Source organism: Sus scrofa, chromosome 5, assembly GCF_054392235.1.
Source record: "Sus scrofa isolate SSC_HxYL_T2T_F1_AM1 chromosome 5, Sscrofa_HxYL_maternal_Yorkshire_Landrace_v2.0, whole genome shotgun sequence".
NCBI classification, from domain to species: domain Eukaryota; kingdom Metazoa; phylum Chordata; class Mammalia; order Artiodactyla; family Suidae; genus Sus; species Sus scrofa.
Genome location: NC_139387.1, coordinates 102,588,203 through 102,612,401, shown reverse-complemented (window position 1 = coordinate 102,612,401; position 24,199 = coordinate 102,588,203). Strand labels below are relative to the sequence as shown.

At 36.8% G+C, this 24,199-nt stretch overlaps 2 long non-coding RNA genes across 5 annotated transcripts in view; one reads left to right on the top strand and one right to left on the bottom strand.

The window, feature by feature from the left end:
* Positions 1-4,545, bottom strand: part of LOC146403595 (uncharacterized) — a 97,607-nt gene extending 93,062 nt beyond the window's left edge. For both annotated transcript variants that reach the window (XR_014845495.1, XR_014845494.1), the window contains exon 1: positions 4,191-4,545. This is a non-coding gene — a long non-coding RNA (uncharacterized LOC146403595). The remainder of the gene's footprint in view (positions 1-4,190) is intronic.
* Positions 4,546-4,725: 180 nt separating this feature from the next.
* The window catches only part of LOC102161020 (uncharacterized), a 158,054-nt gene continuing 138,580 nt past the window's right edge, over positions 4,726-24,199 (top strand). For all 3 annotated transcript variants that reach the window (XR_014845498.1, XR_014845497.1, XR_014845496.1), the window contains exons 1-2: positions 4,726-4,778; positions 4,881-5,009. This is a non-coding gene — a long non-coding RNA (uncharacterized LOC102161020). The remainder of the gene's footprint in view (positions 4,779-4,880; positions 5,010-24,199) is intronic.

The following is a 24,199-nucleotide window of genomic DNA, read 5'->3' as shown; positions in this document are numbered from 1 at the left end:
AAGTAAAATTATAAAGTTTCATTTAAACCTAGCATAATTAGAAGAAAAGGAAGGGAAATTAAACCTTAATAATTTAGGGGAAAAAACTCAAGAAAGATCTTTGAGAAAAGTAAGTCACTTGAAATCGGAAAAGTCAAATGGCAATACACAGATATGAAAACGTTGGATTCAGTGGTAACTGGAGAATTGTTTAGAGCATGAGTTCAGGGAGGGTGAAACCAAAACAGATGGCTCTAAGCTGGATACTGCACTAAGAGTGGGTGGCCCTCACTTCCACATCACCTGTTCACAAGCTAAGAGCTTTTAGCATTCCAAGAGAGAGAGTCCTGGCTTCCAGCTTTTGGAGACTACCGGAAGTGGCCCTCCATCAAGTCATTTACATACCACGACCTCCTGTATCCGTATCTTTCTTCTGATCTGTTTCCTTTGTGACTGAATGTCCTTTTTTTTTTTTTTTTTGGTTTTTTTGCCATTTCTTGGGCCAATCCCACGGCAAATGGAGTATGGAGATTCCCAGGCTAGGGGTCCAATAGGAGCTGTAGCCACCAGCCCTACACCAGAGCCAGAGCAACTCAGGATCCCAGCCGCGTCTGTGACCTACACCACAGCTCATGGCAACAGCGGATCCTTAACCCACATGAACAAGGCCAGGGATCGAACCCACAACCTCACGGTTCCCAGTCAGATTCGTTAACCACTGAGCCACGATGGGAACTCCCTGAATGTCCTTCTTTAGAAGTGTCTTTTGTGACGTTCCCTTTGTGTCTCAGCAGGTTATGAACCCAATAATATCGAGAGGATACCGGTTCGATCCCTGGCCTCACTCAGTGGGCTAAGGATCCAGAGGTGCCACAAGGTGGAACACTGGCAGCAAATGAGGATGGTATCTGGTGTCGCTGTGGCTGTGGCATAGGGCCGGCAGATGCAGCTCAGAGTCAACCCCTTACCCTGGAACTTCCATGTGCCACAGGTGTGGCCCAAAAAAAAAAAGTCTTTTGTTAAGGCGTTTTGGTAATAAACTCATTCACTTTTTGACTCAAAATATTCCTATTTTGCTTCTATTTTTGAATATTTAGCTGCATATCTAATTCTAAACAGACATTTATTTCCACTTAGTACTTTCAAGATGCTTAGTGCTTTTTTACACTCTTTTTGGGTTATGGCTAAATATAAATCTAATTGTCATTGTTTTGTATAGAATCTCTTTTCTCTCACTGTTTTAAATCTATTTTTATGACTAACATTTTCTTATTACACCATGGTGGTATTATACTCTACCCGTTCCCAGGAATGTAATGTTTGCTTTTAGTTCACTATTTTGCTATCTAGTGGAAGATCTAGTGGTTTACATTGGCTTTACTGTATGTAGCTGAGTCCTAACTGTCCAGTCAGCCAGTTGGTGAGTAAGACTATGTATTCAAGAACTAGCGGGATATAAAAGGCCATGGTAAAATGGATTCAGCTCATAACTCTATGAATCATTGGACCTTCCTAATTTCCCTCTCTGACAAGAGATCACCACAGCATTGGGGGTGCCCAGGGATTATTGTACATCGATTGCCTCTAACCAGACTTCCCCATTTTGTTTTGCATTTCCCCCAGCACAGTCATCATTTTAAATGCTATAGTGTTTCTTTAAAGCAGTTGAGGAGAAATAGCTAAAACTCAATACTCGTTGCAGTACTTCAGTATCTTCCCTAAGGGGATTCAGCCTTTGTATCTTTCGAGGAAATCTGCATGTGTGAACTAGCTCCAGTCTGGAAAGTTAATGTGGGAAACTGATTTCCCATTATGGCTTTCCATGTTAGATCTCTTGCACCAGATTTAGAATTTTTTAATATGCATATTAAGTAGCAGTTTACTGATAATGATACCATTAAATGATATCACTGAATACCACAATTTGCTCTGCTGTCTAGTATTGTCATTTGCCTGCTTTGTCTCTGGTTTGCAAGTGTTGTTACTCGAATTCTGTGACTCCAGGGCTATATAATCGCTCCCTAAACCCCAGAAAACCCATTTCAACGCTGACATCTACCACTATAATCTTTAGCTTTCATAACATAGCCACAATAGGGTTTTCTACAAGTGCTGGGGCTCTTCTCACTGCTATATGTTTTAATACATGAGTGATAAAGATGAGTCTTGTGAGTACTCAAATTTATATCTGCAGGGTGTGGTTGAGCCTGCCACACATGACAAATACTCAAATTCCTAGCCTCCTAAGATTTTGAATAAATTTTTTAAAATTATCGCCTAGTATTTTTATCTAATCTAAACCAGCTATCATAAATTCACCTTGATCCAGTGTTGTGATATTTCTCCCTGTTCTAACACTCTTAGAATACATAATCCCAAGGTTTTAGCACCCTTTTCCAAGGTAACTAAGTTAAGCCTTTACTGAGTGCTTAAGTATAAAGAGGCTAACTTCCACAGACAGAAGTGTGCTTCTGTTGACAAGGACATTCAGTGTCTTTTGACAGTTCAAATTATTTAGTCATTATCATCTTCTTAAATACTTCCATTCCAATTTTAAGGCTTCTGCTTTCTCTAGAAAAAGGTCCTGATTTTCAAATAAGAGACCCAGCGATGCTTTGAATTCAATATGTGCTGTAATTCTGCAAACTTCAAGATCAAACTTTAGTCTGGTTTTCAGATCAGTGTTTCTGTGATTACTTTAGATAAGATATCCTACCCAGTTAGTAAAGAAATTCTCTGCTCTCTGATTTGTGCATTTCATATCTTGAGTATGTCATTTTCTTTCTCTATACTACCTAATTCAGTAAGACGGCCATCAAACTTGTTCTTGTATTTATTATTCCCTTCATAGTATTCCAAGACAAAAACCAGTTTGTCTCCCCAAGTGCGGCCTTGAAAGGTGCTACACTGAATAATTTGTTTCCTCACAGAAGCTACATGTCATGTCTAGTATCTCATTGTTCCTTGGCAACATATTTATTATGCCTTCCAACTTCACACAATTAAGTAAATAATGTCAGATTTCTACCCTATGGTTAATTTTCTAGGGAACTGTTTCTTATACCAAATACTACATAATTTATGAAGTAGTTAGGAAAAACAAACACCAAATAGATAGTTTAAATAAGAAGAGATTTAGTACAGGAAACTGAAGGTTTTCACACATGTTGGAAGGGCGAAAATCTGCATCTGAGGATATGAAACAGCTGATCAACAAGAGGGTTCCCAAAAGGTAGAAGGGTTCGCCATTCCTTCGTGTTCCCAATTATTTCCTTTAATTGTAGGGATCTATCTAGAATCCTGCTAGAAAGGGAATATGAGAAATGGAGTTGAGGTTTTTTAACCTTTACGCTCACACGAAGTGCTTTAAATGAGTAGGAAGGCACTGAGGAGCAGCAAACAGTATCTGACTCAGGTCTCTAGGCTACAGTTCTGGTAACAGTCACAGAGCAGACACTGCAGTTGTCAGTGTTTTTACCATCATCCTTTTCAGGTCCCTGTTAAATTCTGACCCAAGACAACTCTCTTTCTTTATTGAAAGAGTATCTCCTCCTGTAATCTCTCGGTCCCCCTCCCTCCTTTCTATTCTTTTCTCTTTCTGCCCCTCTTTCTTTCCCTCTCACCTATATATTGTTAAAAGAAAAATTGAGGCATATGAAAATTCTTTAAAGTATCTTTCAAATATCTTATCCAGTTTCAGCTAAGACAAAGAGCAAATATTCCTGGCAATACTGAACAACCCCACACAACCAAGATGCAACCCTAAAGAGGCCACAAAAGAAACCACCTCTCCAATGCAGAACCACTCCCGAAGACAACCAAGGGAACGGCTTAGATTCTCCCCTGAGGCCACCAATGCGCCTTTTTGTGGGGCCATGTTCGGCGAGGCCCGTAACCCCACAACTGAGCTGCCTGCACCCACAGGAGTCCGCGTGCCCCAGGCAGGCAGAGAGCAAAATCAGGTTCCCAGGACACACAACGAGACCGACACGAAGGCCCCAGCTGTCCCTGAGAGAGAGCGGCTCGACAGCCAAAGGCACCCAAAAGCAAATCCACAAGCCAGGACTCGGTGCTGAACGGGCGGGTTTTGTTTGTGTGTGTTTGTTCCCGCCGCCAATCCGAAGTAAAGGACGCCGTGAAATGTTCCCGTCCTCTCTCCACCAGGCCCCAAAGACGAGACCCGGGAGAGCGGACTTGGAAAGAATCCTTACCCTGTGCCGGCCTCTGCTGTTTTCCCCAGGGCCCTGCAGGCTCCGGAGCGAGCGCGGCGTCCCAGGGGGTCAGCCTGCTCCCCGGAGACCGAAGAGGAGGAGGAGGAGGAGGAAAGCATCTTTCCCTCCACGCTGTCCGGCGCGGGCTCGGCCCCGACCCCTTCGCCTCTAGGCCGCCTCCCAAGTGCAGGCGCTTCGCCGGATGCGAAGTGCTCAGCTGTGGCTGCTGCCGTCAAGGGTCTCCCAGGGAAGGTCAACCAGCAGGTGCAGCCTCAAAACAAAGTTGTATTCACCTGCCGCCTCACGCAGGGCCCAGCCCTGCTTCAGTGGGACCCAATTCCACCCGGAACCGTTCCGCTTCTCTCGTGTCCGCGGTCGGAACCTGCACCCGGCCTGCTTTCTGAGTCGGACGGCGTCCCGCCTTGGACCCGGTCGGGTTTTTAAGTCGCACCCGTTCAGTTCTGGCGGCTTCCAGGCCACGTGCGGCCGAGAAGCGCCGGGCACAGCCTGGAGGCGCGCAGGAAGCAGCCGAGGCGCATGCGCATCCGCATCCGGAGGCGGCGGGACGAAGCGGCTCCCGCTCAGCAGGTACCAGGGGGCCGGGTGGATCCTGGGGCGGTGGCCTTCTCCTTAATGTGACTAATTAGACTGTTAAAAGATACGCTGAAAGATATTACAATTTTTTTAAAGTTTATTCGAGCAAAACATCAATTCAAATCAGGCAGCATCCAATGTAGCCGCGAGAAAGGAGCTCTGGGGAACGGCTCAAAATGAAAGACTGATTGGCAGAAGGGAGCAGAAACAAGGAACATAAACGAGGTGAGAAAAAGGGTGTTGGTTATTGCAGAGCTGCTTCCTTTTGGGAGATGAGCGTGGTCTCCCAGGCGGGTGACCTCCCCGGTGTTAATCGGGGGATTCCTGCTTGAATGGTTTAAGGTTTCATTTCTGGCAGTTAAAGGTCTCAGTTGGGTGATGGGCAGCTTAGCGTAAATGACCCATTTTGGATCTCTTGCCTTGTTTTGAACATTATCAATATATATTCAAGCAGGTGTAAGTAGTTCTGGCTCTGGGTTGTCTGTATTATTTTGCTTTCCAATCTACAACTAAAAGTATCTCATTTATTATCACAGCAGTGAACTAAAATATGTATTAATATTACTATTTAAGGAAATTGTGATGCACAGAGTTCCAATCAACTGTATCTTCTCAGTAAATCTCTAATCTAGATTCATTACCTGGCAGACCAGGATTCCTTTCATACCACAGCTGCCACAATTATGGCAATAGAGCTAATCAGCTCTCTCCAGGTTAAGCATATTCTGAGTGATTACCTAAGGAGAACAAAATCCACCACTGTTTTTGTGTCCTTCGTTCCTTCTTTCAAAAATACACCTTGGAATTCCTGTCGTGGCTCAGTGGTTAATGAACCTGAATAGTATCCATGAGGACGTGGGTTCGATCCCTGGCCTTGCTCACTGGGTTGAGGATCCAGTGTTGCCGTGGGCTGTGGTATAGGTTGCAGATGCGGCTCAAGTCCTAGGTTGCTGTGGCTGTGGTGTAGGCCAGTGGCTGTAGCTCCAATTCAACCCCTAGCTTGGGAAACTCTATATGCTGTGGGTGCAGCCGTAAATAGACAAAAGAACAAAAAAAAAAAAAAAAAAAAATGCGCCTTGTGCCACTTTGTCTGATTCTGTGGAATATAAGATAAAGAGGAAATAACTCCTGACCTCACAACATTTACTTCAGTTGTATAAGACAAATGAGTAAATTATTATCTTAAAACAAAATAAAATATTAGGACAAGATCAAGGATAGAGTGAGAAGAGGAAAGATTCCTCACCTAGATGATGCAGTTTGTGGAAGATGTTACAGATGATCGTTCAGGAAGTTATGTCTGATTTGAATCTTGAAGTGGATCCCCCAAAGTCAGGCGAGAGAAGGTTGTGGTAAGTGCAGTGATCGGTGTACTACTTACCAGAAACTGCTCTGTAGAATATAGTTGACAGCTCTAGCCACAGCTACAGATTCCTGTGACTCTGCTGCTAAGTTACTACCAAAGTCACACTTCTCTCTGGGCTGTTTGTAGCTCACGATGAAATACAGCAGGTTCTTTAGCACTGGTACCTTTCTGCCAGGTGACTCCTGGAATGAGCAAGATTTGCTTGAAGACTCCATCTTGATCTGGCTGAGACATTCTTGGAACTTTGCTGTTGTGTGAATTACTAACTACCCAGTCCTCCCTTTTCCTCTATCCTTTCACAAATATCATATTTATACTATGAACTGGAGGCTCTCGGTGCTACTCATTTTGTCCTAGTTTACTCTTCATAGCTACTTCCACAAAAAAAAGCATCTATCATATTTATTCTGTCTTGGTGTCAGCTAGCAGACAACCCAAAATGGTATAGCTAGTTCTGAAAATGTTACAGAGAAAGGGACTTTAATAGTGGCTGATTTTATGACCCAGTTGATCATATTCCAAGTCAATATGGGACATAGGTAAACTCTGTCACATGGTGGTGGCCAGCTGCTAAGGATTTCATCATTTGGTGACCTGTGAAAATATCCTGGTGAGAGATCACCTTGCCAATGTGATCACCCCAGCATTTGAAACATAAGGGGGGAAAAGTATCCTAACACAGGATGATGAAAAAATTGAAATAGATTAAAAACAGTTAAGGACTTCTGTGTGAAATCCAGACAGTGTTTTTCATGCATATTGTGGTAATAGGCAGTATGAAAGATAATATGATAAATGTCATATTATCTGACAGATAATATGATGTCTGTCTTTCAGATATCAAATAACTGTTATCCAGATGTGAGTACAGAGTACATGGAATTTATTAGGTTCAATCAATAAAAATTAACCTGAGTATAAATAGTTTGCATTGGAAAAGTAAAAGTCAGAACATTTAATTGGCTTGTGGGAAAAATATTTGTAGAATTTTGTCATAATCCTTAAGAAATCATTTATTTTTCTTCTTAGTTATGAACTAATCTATATGTAGATGGGTGTGCGCAGGTAAACATATTCTCACTAAACGTGTGCGTGTGTATACAGTTTGTTTCTTTAAAGTAACTTAGAATTAGTTCCCAGAATCTTATGTAAATGTTTAGTTACAAATCTATCATTATGTATCACACATTTTAATAAAATAGTTAATTCCAGAAACAAAATGAACTTAATTCACTCATGCGCAATATGGCTCCCCCTTGGAACTTTCCTCAGGTGCAACCACAGCAGACTAATCTTCCTGTTTTGAGCTTAAAACAACTCAGATGTTTCTCTGCTTCTCTCTTAGCATCAAAGAGCAACCAAATCCTGTTTGTAATGTTTGTTTGCTTGTTTTCCTGCAGTCTTTTGGCTCTCTCTCAAATGCTGTGGTTCCTCAAATGTGAAGATTACCCAGATTATAGTAAAGACTCAATATATTATGGCTTATTCAATTCTAGTCAGGTTTCTGGGCAGTATTTATCTTGGGAAATACCTCAACTTCTTTAATTGAGGAATCCCCATACTTTCTGATATAACCAGCCTAGTAGGTGTGAGGTAATGTCTCACTTTGGTTTTGATGTGCTTTTCCCTAATGGTTAGTGATACTGAACACCTTTTCATGCACCTCATGGCTATTTGTGTGTCTTCTTTGGGAAAAAAAAAAAAAAAAAAGGACTGCGTAGTTCTTCTGCCAATTTCTGTATTAATTTTTTCATATGCATTTTATAAGTTCTCTGCATATTCTTTTTTTTTTTTTTTTTTTTTTGTCTTTTTGCCTTCTTCTAGGGCCATTCCCATGGCATATGGAGATTCCCAGGCTAGGGATCTAACTGGAGCTGTAGCCACTGGCCTACGCTAGAGCCACAGCAACACAGGATCCGAGCTGCGTCTGCGACGTACACCTCAGCTCACTGCAATGCCGGTTCCTTAACCCACTGAGCAAGGCCAGGGACCGATCCCGCAACCTCATGGTTCCTAGTTGGATTCGTTAACCACTGCGCCACAACGGGAGCTCCTGCATATTCTTATTCAACATATGATTTGCAAAATTTCCCTTCCATTCCATAGGTGGTCTTTTATCTTGTTGATTGTTTTAATTGTTGTAAGTGCTATGAAATAGAAGTAGAATTTGTGAAAATATGTCCGGTTGAGTCAGGGATAGCACTGTTGAGAGACTGACACCAACACGGAAAGCTGAATAAGCAGTAGAAAATACCACTGTAGACGGGAGTTGGGGGTTGGCACATTAATAAGCATTAGCAGATAACTTAAGACTTCATTTTCCCTTTTAAAATGAGGACTATATGTTCTTCCTCTTAGTACCCCATCCAATGTTTAACCAATATTTAGTCATGATGTTTTTTCTGATAATCTCATATTTGCGTTAAATCTGTTAAAGTCATTATACAGTTTATTTTGAAAATATGGAGAGCATCTTAAATCCCTGAGGTAGAAAGAGATGAAGAAAGAAATTATACAGAAGATCTTCTGTGTAACAAATGCATAGTTACGGCGATGCTTTCAGGTAAAAAGAAAAGAGAAATAGAGGAAAATCATACAAAGTTTTCAACTTTATCTGTAAAATATTAGATATATTATCTACCAGAGTTGAGGGAAGAGTGATAAAAAGTGAGATTTTGTGTAAAGTAACAATCTGTAACTGTACTATATTGGGTGATCAAGTTGGCACTCATAAGACAAGAAAAATAGTTAATATACCAAGTAGAGAATGCATTGCCCAGGGAGTCAGGGAAATGATGTTTTAATTTATATGCACCATCCTAATTGTAAGAACTAGATGTTAAATTTATAGTCTGTGAATTAGACTAGAATAAAATATCTCCAAGGCAATAAAAAAAATAGTTGGATGTTTGAGGAATCTAATACATTGTTTCTCAAACTTTGATGCATCAAAATTCTCTGTGATGTTAATGGAACCACATAAGACCTAATGATTTTAAGGCATACTTTTTTTTTTGGCTTTTTAGGGCCACACACATGGCATCCGGATGATCCCAGGCCAGGGGTCTAATCAGAGATACAGCTGCCAGCCTATGCCACAGCCACAGCAATGTGGGATCTGAGCAGCATCTACACTACAGCTCATGGCAACACTGGATCCCCAGCCCACTAAGCAAAGGCAGGAATTGAACCGTATCCTCTCGAGTACTAGTCGGATTCATTTCCCCTGTGCCACAAGGGGAACTCCCTAATGCATACTTGTTTGATAGCATCTGGTATAGAGAACTCTGGGTTGGAATTGAGTGGGTGTCTAGAAAAATACTCCTAACACTGGAAATGTCAATAGTTACTACCTCTCTTTAGAATTAACTTAGAGGAATTATTTTAGTAGTCAAGATGAGTATGTGATGACTGCAGATACTCTTTCAAAATTATTTTGTTGTGGTTAAACTATTGTTTATTAATTTATGTAGCTCCTCTGCTCTCAGTGTGGTAGAGCATAACTCCCTCTCAAGCATAGGCCGTGCATATAGACTTCATTCTAAAAGGTATAGTATATAAATGGGAAAAAAAGCAATTTTGTGGTGGAGAAACCAGGAAAACACAACCTCAATCAGCTGAACACAATGATAAAATATGTTGATAGTATGTGCCCTTGTCTGAAGATATGTGATGAAATTGATAGTTTATCTCTGTGGTATTTCTCCTCTTCGTTCAAACACCCCCCCAAAAAAAACACCAAAAATCCAAAAAAACAAAACACCAAAACAAAACCATAACCCTATTTTAATCATGCAAAAAATCAAAGAAATCCCAGATTGGAGGCATTCTACTGAACAGGAGTCCCCAAAACTCTTAAGGTTATAAGACATAATTTCTGAGATCCTATCATGAAGACGTCATGAATAAATATGATATCTTATATGGTATCCAGGCACGGAAAGAAGAATATTAGATAAAAACTAAGGAAACCTGAATACACCATGGACTATAGTTAATTATAATGTATCGATACCATTAATTCTAGCAAATGTATCATATTAATGTAAGATGTAAGTAGGTGAAATGATGCAGATATATAGGCATTCTCTGTTCTACACAATGATTCTATGAGTCTAAACCTATTCTAAATAAAATTTATTTTTAACAACATTATTTACTCAGTTAATTATATTTCTCTGTAGCTATTGCATAAACAGAGCCATAATCTTGCTAGGATATAAAATAGAATAAAAATATTGTGAATAAATTTATGTTAATTTTAAATAAAACCTATTTATAAAATTATAAATACAAAGAATTTTATATTCAGCACATTTTCTCAATGAGTCAGGAAACATCACATTCCATAGATGGGAATTAAGAAAGACTAACTTTATCAACTATATGTTTATGACTTAAACAGACACATCTTAAGCACCAGCATTTATAAGGTTAAAATATTCATATGAAGATTTTATTTGACTTATTACATTTTAAAATAAGATGTAAATTAGTGATGAAAATATAGCCTTTGGCAAAACCAGTAATCTTATAAAGTGTATTTCAGTTCATTATATCTTTTTTAAAATTCATTATAGCTGTAGCAACAGGAAACTGTACCAATATTCAGACTTCAGTTTTCTAAGATTTCACCGAAGATTAATTAGAAAGGTCAGGCTAGAAAATAGAAATCATTAAAATATCAAGCTCTTACTTTTGTCTATGAACTATTTGTAAAGGCAGAGGTATCCATAATCCAGTTGGTAATCCCCAAGATGAGGGGTAAAGTCAGCTTGTACCTCTGTTATTTCCCCTGAAATAAAGCATATTTTAGAGACACTTAAATATTTCTTTAAGTGTAAAGATTCTTGGACCTGTTTATTACTGTGAATAAATAATATTACATTGTCATGTCCAGCTGCACCCAACTTCACCTTTGTGCTGATGCTTCTGCTACTAGGTCCATCTAATGACCCACACCTTGTAGTATGTAATCAATACGTAGTTCAATGTTAATAAAAAGGGGTAAAAAAAAATCACCCATTTGTACAATTTCAATCAGTTTGTCATTTTATTAAGTGACTGTTAATATTTTCCTACCCCTAATTTTGAAAGCGTTCTCAAATAATGCATATCACATGTATGATCAACTCTTAGACAACTCTGAGACTATTTTCTTATAAATGATAGGATATTTTGATATGTATATTCTTTATAACCCAAGCTGTCAATGTTATTTATAACAAAATGACAAAAACATGACTAGAAAATAATTTGTTCTAATAAAATAAACTATGGCCATTAAAATTTTAAGTATGAGTGACAAGTAATACAATTTTCCATGCATAACAAGTGATTATTGCTATTAATCTGTGATATAACTACCCTTCATGCTATGTAACCTTGTTTTTAGCATGACAAAAATCTACTTAGTGTTTGTATCAGTTAAGACTGTCCTGCTTGTGCTATAATAGCATAAAAATCTAAAATTATTATGGCTGAAAACAGTCAAGTTTCATTTCTCACAATACAAAGTCCAGATTTTTTGTCAGATTGATGCTTTAAAGAATTTTCACTTTCTGGGACATTGTTGTTTACCATCTCAGAGAGAAAGAAACAAAGGAGTGTTCACACCAATAATTTAATGCTCCTGCCCAGAATGACACATAGCACTTTCATCACAATGACCACAATGGCTGTTTCTAATTATGTGCTCCACCCAGTGCCAGGGAGAAAGGGTTCAGTGTCCCAAGATCACTCAGAGCCTTGGATATTCCCTAGAAGGATGCACAGAATTCAGGATGTAGTTGTGTTCATGGCTAATATTTATTATGTTGGGAGAATACAAAGCAAAAGCATTAAATAGAAAGATGCATGGGGTGAAGTCCAGAGGAAGCCAAGCAGAGGCTTCCAGTTGGTCTTTCCAAATGCAGTTCCATACGGCACACTTAATCTCCTCTAAGAATGAATTATGATGATATGTGTGAAGTGGTCTACTGGAGTAGTTAGGAGACTTAGTGTTCAGAGTTTTTCCTGGAAATGTCACACGAATACCCTCTGCTTAGAAGATACCAAAATTCCAGGCTCATAAAGAAAAGCAGGTGTTCAGCATAAATCATATTGTTTACTTAAAAATCTAAACACAGCAAAGCATCTTTATCTGTTAATAGTTGATTAGCAACACCCTGAGAACTAAGTTCCCAGATGCCCACCGAGGTGCAACTTTGTAAGCAAGCCATTCATTCTGAGGTCTGCTGTGTTAATTTTCTTTGGTACGAGTAGTAAGAGTTTAATCTTCACTGTACCCAGAATAATGAGAAAACTGAAATCATGGAAGTATTGAAATATCTTCTTCATTTTTACTAATTGTAGTTCTAGGGAGAGTTCAAGTATAACCATATAAATTTATAGTGTTTATGTTTCTATGAATAGTACTTTAGGAAATATTTTTGTTTTAGCAAAATAATAGTATTAAAATACTTGGTAAAAATATTTTACAAAACAAGATTTAGCTATATTAATCCAAGTATAATTTCACAAAGGAAATTACTATTTCAAATAAAGGGGAATAAGATAGAAAAAGTCATATATTAAAAACCTATAGCAATATTTTTGTTTATGTATGAATATGCATTAGAATATACAGATATATAGAATATTTTAATAAGTATACATATAAGAGTGGGAACAAATCTTAAAAGGAAGCAAAGACTAAGATATGATAGATGATAGATTATTTGTCTTATAGTACATTCTATTGGATTTTTTTATCCTTCTATATTACCTTTCAAATAAAATTGTTTTTCTAAACTCATTTGGAAGGATAAATATGGAAATCCTTTCTCTATTTTTATAACACCTTACAGAAAACTTTTTAATACTAGCCAATATTGCTTCAAGAATGTATAAAGAGAATTTATCAGGAAACCACCAAACAGACAATATTAAATACATAACTTATTAGAGGATAATGTACTAATATACAATGTATGAATTCAAATAGTGGGATATGATGATGAGTTAACAGAGTTTACATATTCTTAGAAAACTTAGACTGTCTTCCTGTGTTAACTTGCCATTTTTTTATTCCCTAGACTGCCCTGTTGCCCGAAAAAAGGCTTCCTTGTCCTCAAATTTTAAATAATCTGAAATGTCTTCAATAACATGTATTATCATTACACCTCTTAGGTTTATTGAGCTAGGCCCTAGATCAACATTAAAGAAAGGCATGTACTTTTCTTTTCTCCTTTTTTCTTGAATTTCTTCTCCTCAAAGCAGAGCCATCTCTGTGTGCATGCTCCTCTAGGCAGACTTCTAAGGACTCGTATTCCCAGTCGCTTCATTGAATTTAGTTGCACATATGTAAATCTCAGAAGTGAAAATAACACAAGCTAATGCTGGTGAGCCATATTAAAATATCATACCCTCATCCTATAAAATAAGCAGAGGTTTTCTAAAAGAAATACTTTTCAACACTGGCAGAGTGCAAAGAAAGAGAAGCACCCTAATACGAAATTAGTGGAAGTAGAATTAGTTAATGTTCCTAAAGACTAATTTGTCAATCTACATCCTAAGATACTCATCTCCGGATTAATAGTAAGAAAACAAGAAATAATAAATTTCTTATTTTGAAGTACTTATGAGGCTGTATTTTGTAAGCAATTTAAATAGCAAAAATAGAATGGGTAGGTAAATTAAGGTATATATTATAATTATATGGCAACTATAATAGTGTTATCTAGACTTCTTAATGCCATAGAAAATTGTCAAATATAATGTTAATTTTGAAAATCAAATAAAAATTTTATATATAATCTTATCCTACTTAATTGCAAAAGATTGTATACTAATATTTATATCATACAAATACTGGAAAAGAATAATTATCATGTGGGTGGTGATTTTCCTCATTAGAATCATGAGTTTTTTTAATATGTATTTTTCTATATTTTTAAAGTATTTACAATAATGGTTTTACTTTCAAAATTGTACAAGAGAAAGTAAATACTATTTTAAATATGGAAAAGTTTATAAAATAAAGATGAAAGGAAAATTATTATAGCATAAAGTAATAGCTTTTACAATTGTAAAGAATAAAATACAGTAATAAACTTGATGAGGATTATGACATTTGGAGAAAATATTTAAGAAAATTTGATTTGTGTGTCATTGATAGTTATAATTCTTTACACCACAGTTTTTGTAAATGTAACTTTTATTTATATGTAGTCCTTCCTCTAGTTTTTCTCATGTTCATTCATGTAGTCTTAGGTTAGCGATTTTCAAAGTATGAATACAAAATATCATTGTTTTCTATTTGCAGTGTGACATGAAAATACCTTCAAATAATTAAGGCACTAAAAAACAATTAAAAACACTTTTAGCAAAAATTATGCATGTTTGAGTATTCTGCATACCACACTCTCCTATGCAAATTAGGGCTGCTGAATTTTACTAGCAAATCTTCCTTTTTCCAAAGACTGTAAATATTTAGACACTCCTTAATGCAATATTGGATTCTACCTAATAAACATTGTAAGATGGAGTGTAAAGATGAAACTGCTCCCTCATCTGTTATTAATCATTGCAGCATTTTAATTTGCCTTGAGGGTCAGAATCCTTCCTTAGAAAGGCTAAGGTCATCTCTAAATTTCAGCATTCATTAGTCAGCGACGGATAAAAAGTAACTACAGCAAGGTAAATTAAATTCAACGTAACACATTCACCTTATTCTAAGATATCGTAGCATATTTAGAAATCTCTATCTTCTCTTCCCTCCTCCTGTCCCAGCCACGTGATTGTGCTCTGTGTTTTAAAAACACAGATTAATGTGGAGCGGGAAAGAGCAGGGGGATCTCTGTCATTTCGCAGTGGTTAAGAGAGGGTGGGCATCAGCTATCGCAATTTAGAGAGGAGTAAAAACGTGCTTCATCATGTTGGGTGGCAGGGATATCCAGCTTGACGGAAAGCTTAGGAACCACAGTGTTTAGGCTCTTCGATTAAGAAGGGAAAACGATGACACTGAACTCTGAACCTAGACCTGACATCTTCATCATTGATTTACAGTACTGTCTGCGGAGGGGAAGGTCACCGTGCTGAATAAGCCACTAATGGGGCTCAGGGAGAAGGTCATTTGTGTGCACTGTAACTTCTCATCATTTCAGGAGCATAGAGAATTCGGAAACCAGAGCTTGACATTTTCAGAGAATTATTACAGTGCTAAAGAGTTCAAAGAGTTTATTCTTGATACCTAGAAAATAAAGTGTCTCTTGCTCTGAAGTTTTCAAACAAGATTGCTGTACTAAAGTTTAATCAGCATTCCATTAAAGCTACTCATGCGGAGGCTGAGGCTAGATGACTGAATTTTAAAAGATTCCCATCCTTAGGCCCTTTATTATAAGGGAAAATGAAAATAGAATTAGAACCAAATAGAACTGAAGTGTTTTCTTGTAAAATTTTTCTTTTCAACATGGCAAAGATAAATAGTATCCATCGTTCTGTTGCAGCGCCCTTGTTATATTGATGATAGACTTCAAACTTCTCAGGAGACTCTCAGTCTAGAGTTCTGTGAGTACACACACACAAACATAGTTTTAACGTTAAAGTTAAAACTGAGTTTCCTTGGAGTTTCTGCTGTGTGGTACATTAGATTAAGGATCTGGTGTTGTCTCTGATGTGACCCCTGGCTTGGAAACTTCCATATGCCATACAAGTGTGGTCAAAAGAAAGAAAGAAAAAATGAATAAAGCAAAGTTTTCCTTTCAGAGTACAAGTAGTCCTTTGCAGCAGCTTTTTTGACTACAGATTTTCAGTATAAAAGTCGAAAGGTAATGAAAAGGCAAAGATAATAAAGGAGAAAGAAATACAGAAATGATGAGAAGAGCTGATTTTCTGTTTAGTAATTGTCAGTATGGCTCTTAAAACCATGGGGTTATTAATGACACTTTATTTTTTCCTGTTATTCTTTCGAATAATTTTTTCCTCAGGTAAATTTTGTGCTTTCTGGTTGGCTATAGTCCATAATATCTTTTTACTATTAGATATATCATGTTTTATTTATATAGCAATACATCTTCTAGGTTATATTCTGGGTTGTACTGTATCAATACATATAGATTGAATAAGTATTACTGTTTCTTCAAATTGTCATTAGGTGCACTTGCAGATGTATTTGTAAGAAAATTTTCTATAAGCAGAAAGGTTACTCAAAGGATGCAGAAGGAAGATTTTTTTTTTCTTCAGCTTAAAAGTTCAATTTCTGAAAAATCTGAAAATGTAATTGAGAATATACAATCCAAATTCTCTACTTGATAATGTATATAAAACTTAAAATTATCTAATCTTCTTCACTTAAAATATGCAGTGCATATGCTTGAGATTTAAATGCTGGAGTTTTACTTCATTTTATTTTTTTGCTTTTTTAGGGCCACATCCACATCACATGGAAGTTCCCAGGCCAGGGGTCGAGTCAGAGCTACAGCTACTGGTCTGCCCTACAGACACAGCAATGCAGGATCTGAGCTGCGTCTGCGACCTACACCACAGCTCACAGCCAAGCCAGATCCTTAACTCACTGAGCGAGGCCAGAGATGGAACCCACATCCTCATGGATACCATTTGGCTTCGTTTCTGCCCAACCACGACAGGAACTCCAAATGCTGGAATATTAATTTCAAATACTTTGCAATTCTCTATTCTGTTTAAAGAGAGCTCTAATGGGAGCTTTCATTAAAGGAAAAAGGGGGGTAAGAAACTGCTTCATTAAGGTCTCCAGGTCAAGCATTAGGTACAAGTTGAGAGCTATTCAGGTTGAAGTTGTGTTGAAAAGATCACATTTCATGCTACTACTGGCTAAGTGAAAAACACAACACAACAGACTGACTCCACATCCCACGTTCCTTCTGTTTGGGGCAGTTCTCATACCTGTGCTTTAGAGAGTCATCCTGACCGGAAACGCCGCAACTGTTGCTGGGCTTAGGCCAAAAATTTATGGGATGACTTCAAATGTTTTATTTGTTGCTTTAATAATCTCGAGGCTATATTCCAAGAACAGGAACCCCCTAGAGAAGTGTCAGTCAAGCTGTGAGAGACCATTTCCATCTGGAAAATATTATTTCAAAAGGCCTTTATAAAAAGGGAACTAGAAACAAAGTAAAAAGGGAACACCAAAGGGAAAAAATTTCAAAATTTTTTTCTTTTAAAATATCAGTTGAAATAGAAAAAAGGGTAGTATCACTACTGTGCTTTTCATATCCGTAAAACATTGCTATTTTTATGTCTGTGACATGTCAATAAAATAAAAGAAAGTGAAAAATAAAAATCTTGGGGAGTTCCTGTTGTGTCTCAGTGGTAACGAACCCAACTAGGATCCATGAGGATGCAGGTTCAATCCCTGGCCTTGCTCAGCGGGTTAAGGATCTGGTGTTGCCTTGAGCTCTGGTGTGGGGGGCAGATATGGCTCAGGTCCCACGTTGTTGTGGCTGTGGTGTAGGCTGACAGCTGTAGCTCTGATTTGACCCCTAACCTGGGAACTTCCATATGCCCCAGGTGTGGCCCCCAGAAGAGAAAAATATGTATATCTTGGACTTTTTGGAACCCTGGAAGTTTAAAAAATCAAATGAAAACCTGTCTGGCCTCTACAAGGAAATTTTTATTAGAAGGCTTTAAAGTAGGTATCACAGAAGTTTCAGAAATTTTCATGGTATTTCTTGTATTAATTTTATAAAAATTGCTAGAGAATGTTTAGTGTCAGCAAAAGTATTCACCAGCAGAATCTACCATTAAATGGGTATGTAATACCCAAAAAGCCCAAAACCATGGACACGAAAAAAAGCAAAAAAGATAATCAAGCTAACAGAGAGGATGAGCAGGGTTAGTTTTCAAATCCTATCTCTAGCCATCAAAACGTTTTAGGATGGAGCCAGTACAAGCCTGAGGTTTCCATTAATGTCACTAAACATTTTAATATCTACACATAAAGATCAACAAGTTCCTCAGCTTTTTTCTATTACATTGCCTAACGCATTACCTTTATAATTAAAAATGAAAATATTTTACAAAAAACTAGCAATTAGATGGAAACAAATATTTCCAGGCTTTAACGATGGTAAATTCTGGGTCATAAAAACACACATTTGTCATGAGTTTTGGTATTGGTAATTGTCATTTTTGTCTTTGTATCTTATGTATTTATTAAATATGAAAAAAATTATGTGTATATAAAATAAATTGATTTGAGATATTCTTAGCAATTGAAACAATCTTCATAATTATTATTATGGCAAAAAGATTTTCTCAGAGATTGTGGTTTGCTATTATAATTTTCTCATGACTTGAGCCATGTATGTGCAAATGTCATATGCATCTCTCTAGTATGCTCTCATGTAGAGGGTCACAGCATAAGCGTATTACTTCAAACTCATATTTACTTAAAAATGCTGAGATGCAGTAATTATTTTTTGAACACGCCATAATACACTATTCCACAATTATTATTAACATAATAGTATATACCACGACCAGCTCAGCAGGATGGGGCAGAAGAATGGGTGCTGTGAAACTTAAGGAAAAAAGTTAATATAAAACAAGACACAGAGACATTTATCTTAAGTGAAGGTGGGAACCTGGGGTCTCAAGGTCTCAGGGACCAAGAGCACCGCCTCAAGAAACCACACTGCTTTTATTGTGCTCTTGAGGATGACTGTCAAGTGAGGAGGAGGGGGCTATAGGTGGAGGATATAGGTTTTTTTATTATATTATAAGTTCTTTTATTATTTTAAAAGTCACATAGCTGGTAGATGGTTAAGCTTTTACTCTGACCTTTAGGCATTTCACAATCATTAGCATTTGAGGAAGCTTGGCGTCAGCTATCTATGCATAGCATTTCAGAGAATCCTCACTGTGCTTCTGCAAAGGGCATGCCTATCTGTGGCAACCCAGCAGGCGTGCCTAGGTTTGCACCTTGGTTCTCTTTGCTAATGCATATTCTGCTAATGACCCCTCATAAACCACTTGGGGCCATGAAGTTCCTCTTTCTCTTATTCTTTAGAGGACACATCATGCTTGTGCAAATGGTGTGCCAATCTGCACAGGTCTGGCATGCCTAGACCAACGCATTATGTCCTCATTCAGCTGACCCTATGAATAACTTATGCCTTTAGGTCTTTGTTCTTAAGCTTAAGTCATTTATCAGCACTGTGACTGTTTTTCAAGCAGGAAGATGGGGTAAAGTAAAGCAGGACAAGATGGAATTTGCAGCAAAGAAGCTAAGAAAATATTCTAGAAACATGTCTCTGGACAACCATATGCAAAGAAGATAATACCTTTTGTTTTCTTTCTCATTAGATCTTATTATGGCATGGTAGTGGGAAAGCTTTAGTTAAATGCAGGAAACTTAATTCCTTAAAATAATTCAAGCCATATATTTCTGTATAATTATTTTAACAATAATATTGCCTGTTATTACCCCAGTTCCTTTAGAAAAAGTGTGGAGTAAGCAGGGTACCCTTGTGATGGAGATAAGGGAGGACCCTTTGGTGAAACCAATGGATTCTCTCTTATATGGATATGACTTTTCCCTTCTTTTGAATGTCAGAAGCTGTTATTAATTCTTCCTTTCTCTTTGCTTTCAATTCCAATGAACTTTATCCCTTAAAAGCAAATAGGTTTTGGCTGACTGTGTGGTATATCTGTATATAGAAATGCAATTGTTTTCAAATTTTACATATATATTGCTTTATACTTTTTAATGGAGCTTTCACCTCATTATTTAACCTGAGTCTCCTGTCAGTATGCAAAAATTGTGGTAACACAAAGGCACTGAGCCCGAGATAAATGAATGTTTTTCAAACACCTATTATATGATAGCAGTGCTTCTACATCAAAAGCTAAAGAAAAAATACACCAAAAGAGAAAAAAAAAAGTGAACAAGATTTACAGTCTAATGACTACAGTGATAAAGTATACGGATAATTTAATAGGTGCCCCTCAATAAATTACATACTGATAGTGGTGAGAGAATAAAGAACAGCATTATGAAAGAAAGAAACTGCATTCATTACAGATTTATATCTAAGAATGCATTGCCCTCAAATTTATCTTTATTCCCTTAGGAATATTAATCTCAAATTATGCAAATTTCAGAATATGTGATGAATGTTCTGGCATGTATTCATTTCACAAAATATTAATGTTGAACACTGATACGCTGTGCTTAAACATTCAGTTTTTAGAAAGAAAATGCTGTATCTGTAAATATGAATCTTAATAACTAAATCAGGATATATTGAATATTTTTTAAAATAAAATTCTGATAATCAGAAAAATTTAAATTGAAAACAGACTGTGTTTTCTCAAGGACTGAAATTTCTATTTAAAAATTAAAAACTGGGAAGGAGATAATCTTAACTGAAGATAATGTTGCTTAGTGTTATACCTCCAGCCATGGAAAAATAATGCTGACATCCCACCTCTAATCTGTGGGTATCACAAGGGTATAGTTAACAAGAGCAGTTGTCATATACATTTGTCTTAAAATTTTTGAGATATTGAAGACAGTTTAGAACCAAGATACAGGTAGAAATGTTCTTCCTGCCTAAGCAGTAATTGGAGGCAGAGCTCCTTTGCAGTACTGTTCAGAGAGACATAAAGACATCCACCAAGCTATTGATGAATTGCTGCTTCAAGGGGAAGTTAAGGTAATGACCCCAGGCTTACGTCTTTCAGCCAAAGAAATATTGTTGATATGAGAAATTTACCTGCTTCAAGAATTGTAAGCAAAGAAGAGGATGCAAATAAATTAATAAGGAACTGCTAAAAAAACCAGAAAGTATTAAGTATAAAGACAATTTTTAAGCCAACACTAAGGGTTTATTTTAGAAAGTATGGTTTTGCAAGTTTATTCTTTGTAAAAATACTAGATTTATATATTCTCTTTTAAATTTTTCAACCTTATTATTTTATATGGCATGTCTAAATTTAATACATTGTATACTGTATACACATACAAACACATCTATGCACATAGTCTCACATAAGAATTACAACTGTACACTACATATATTTAGACACACACAGATATAGCATATATACACTGAGATGCATTGTTTGCACCTATGCATATATGCTCATATATACATAATGTTTTTATTCCAGAATACACACACACACCCATATTCAGTCATTATAAATAATCCCTTTAATAATTTTCAGAAAGTCCTGATTTATTAAAACCCCCAAATGATTATTTTTATAGAGAATGGTAAAAAATTGTTTCCTTCTCAGGCTTCTATTTTGACAAGTTCATTCTACTCAGGTGGGTTAGACCTTAACATATCATAGTCCCTCGTTTGCCTGGATATAAGCATTTGTCTTACAGGAGTAAAAACAGCAACTTTTAAATAGCCATATTTTTCAAGTTATCTGCAAGTTTTCCAGCAGTAGTGTTAAGGCATTTTTAGAATCTTAGGATATATTTTAATTATCTGTTATCTTACTGGGATAAATAACAGTCTGGGAAAGGAGAGTATATGGAATAAGAATAGGCTCTAAACTAAATAGGAAGGATCTAGCAACATCGGGTCTGGCAGTACGGATGATCATACACAGGAATACCAAGCATTTATTTTTGATGGCAGTTTGAGCTAATAAATCTATATTACAAATACTGTAACATGTATACCAATATGAGGTCCTCAGAGATACACCTGGAATGGAGGACAGGTGATTCAGAATCATCATCGTCTCTCAGATGCTGTGCATATTCAGACAAGCGCTTTGGCGTCCTTGGGATTTCCTGTTGCATAAGTAAAATAAAGAGTTGGTATTAACAGCTGATTTCCGCTCATCTGGACATTATACTTAATTTGTCCTTAAAATTTCCAACTATATTGTTTTATGAAGTTTTAAATTTGGCTTTTGTAATCACTTTAGTATTGTCGATCTCTTTCTAAACTTTTTAAATTTAGTACTTTTCTAGTTGATGACTTTGATAAATTATTTATCTTCACAGTCTTATTTTTTTTCCTTTAAAGAGTTAGTAGGGAACATATGAAAGTGAAATTATATGTATGCATTACAAATTAATCTGTTTTGTGAATTATCTATTGCATATATACGTATATATGCCTGAAAATATGAAAATTCTGACACAGTGTGAACACTATAAATATTTGCATTTACCTCTCAGTACCGTTCTGGGTATAAAAGTCAGCAAACCGTAAATGATCTCATTTTTATCTCCTTTCCCCTTCAGTAATTGTTTAAAATGTAGCTTTAATGATAGTAATTATATAACCTAGTATAATTTTTAAAATTATGACTCAAAAATAATAATATCATGGAGATGTAAACAATTAAAATGTGCCACAATTATGAAGCTAACCATAATATATCCAAATTTTTCACCCTATATCCTAAAATTCTTCAGTCTTATATATTTCATCTAAGTCCATGACTGTCCCAAAAGATTTATAATGTGTGAAGAGTAATGAGAATTCTGAAACATTTTAAAGATTCCACAGTGTGTGACTTGATTGTATGCATTCTCATCGTCATCACCCTCACCACCATCAGAGTAAGTACGTGTGTGTGCACATGTATAATGCTCATTTCACATAGTGTGTGTCCCATGTCTATGTGTAAACAGTATGCAGGAAAGCTTCTAACTTATTTCATATATATTATCCCTTTTAGCCCATATAACCAGCCTATGTGTTAGATAATAGTGGTATTTTCCTTTTAGAGACGAGGACGTTGTGGTCCCCAAGGGTTAAATACGTGCTCAAGGTGATGCAGCTATCTAAAGGCAGCTATTCATTTTGAGTCTTCACAAAAATTATGGAAACTGCATTCTAAAAAGGAAAATCATTGTTATTATCATAAAATTGAAAGCAGTGTCAGTGACTCTCTGTGTCACCACTGGTAAATTACGAGTCAGTATAGATTTCAGTTTTCTAATCTGTAGAATGAGAAAATAATACTCATTACAAATACCCCTTTTATCTAACATAAGTCAGTAATTTTAGTGCTTGTTAATTATTTAAAATTCCAGTCAGTAAAATCTACTTGAAATAACTCAGTCTAGTTCTCTTTCCCCTTGTCATAGGCTTTCGAGGACAGAAAAGTCAATAAGCATGCCTTTAGTATTCTGAGTCGTTCATGCATTCATACAGTCATGCCTCCATTCACTTATTTAGCCTTCACTTATTTAGATACTCACTCTGGTTCAGTGTCCTTCCTATTTTCTGGGGTATAACTGGGGTGTGCTGGCATGGCATTATCTACTTGTGATCATCTCATACATATATGACATGTACTTGTGATGATATATATGGCAAACAATAATGTATGTATATATCTAAACAATAATGTAATAATCCCACTTGTAATTTCGTAATTACAAATTAAGTACTATCAGGACACAGTGCTGAATGCCAAGAAAGAATATAAAAGCAGGGGGACTGATAATGGCTGTGCATGCCCAGGGAGAAGCAGATGAGCTGTGCAGTGCCTGTTGTGAGGAGATCATTAAAATGTGGAGATATACTACACAACAATGTATATTTTATATGTATAGAAGCAACTTCTCACTCACTCAACCATTTCATTCTGGTACCAAAGGCTTAATATTAAAGTGTTTCAAACCATTATCAGGCAGAATAGGCTAAGTGGCTAGGATATGCTGTGATAACAAATGACCCAAAATCTTATCAATATAAAACACTACAAGTTTAGTATTCCCTCCCATTAAACATCCATCGAGGAGTAGGTAGGGGATCTGCTTATCATTGCTACTCGAGGATGCAGACTCACGCACTGCTTCTCAGTGTATGTGTCCACGATCACCATGACAAATGGAAGGGACTGTCTCAAGTGAATACATCAGATGCAAACATTTGCCCACATATAACACATGGCGCTTCCATTCTTATTTCACTCATCAAAGAACGTCACTTGTTCAGCATTACCGTCAGGTGAGGAGAGTAAGTGCAATCCTACCTTGTATCCAAAAGTAAAGTCTGAATATTAAGGAACTTGCTGACCACTACCGCAAAATACAGTTCACTTG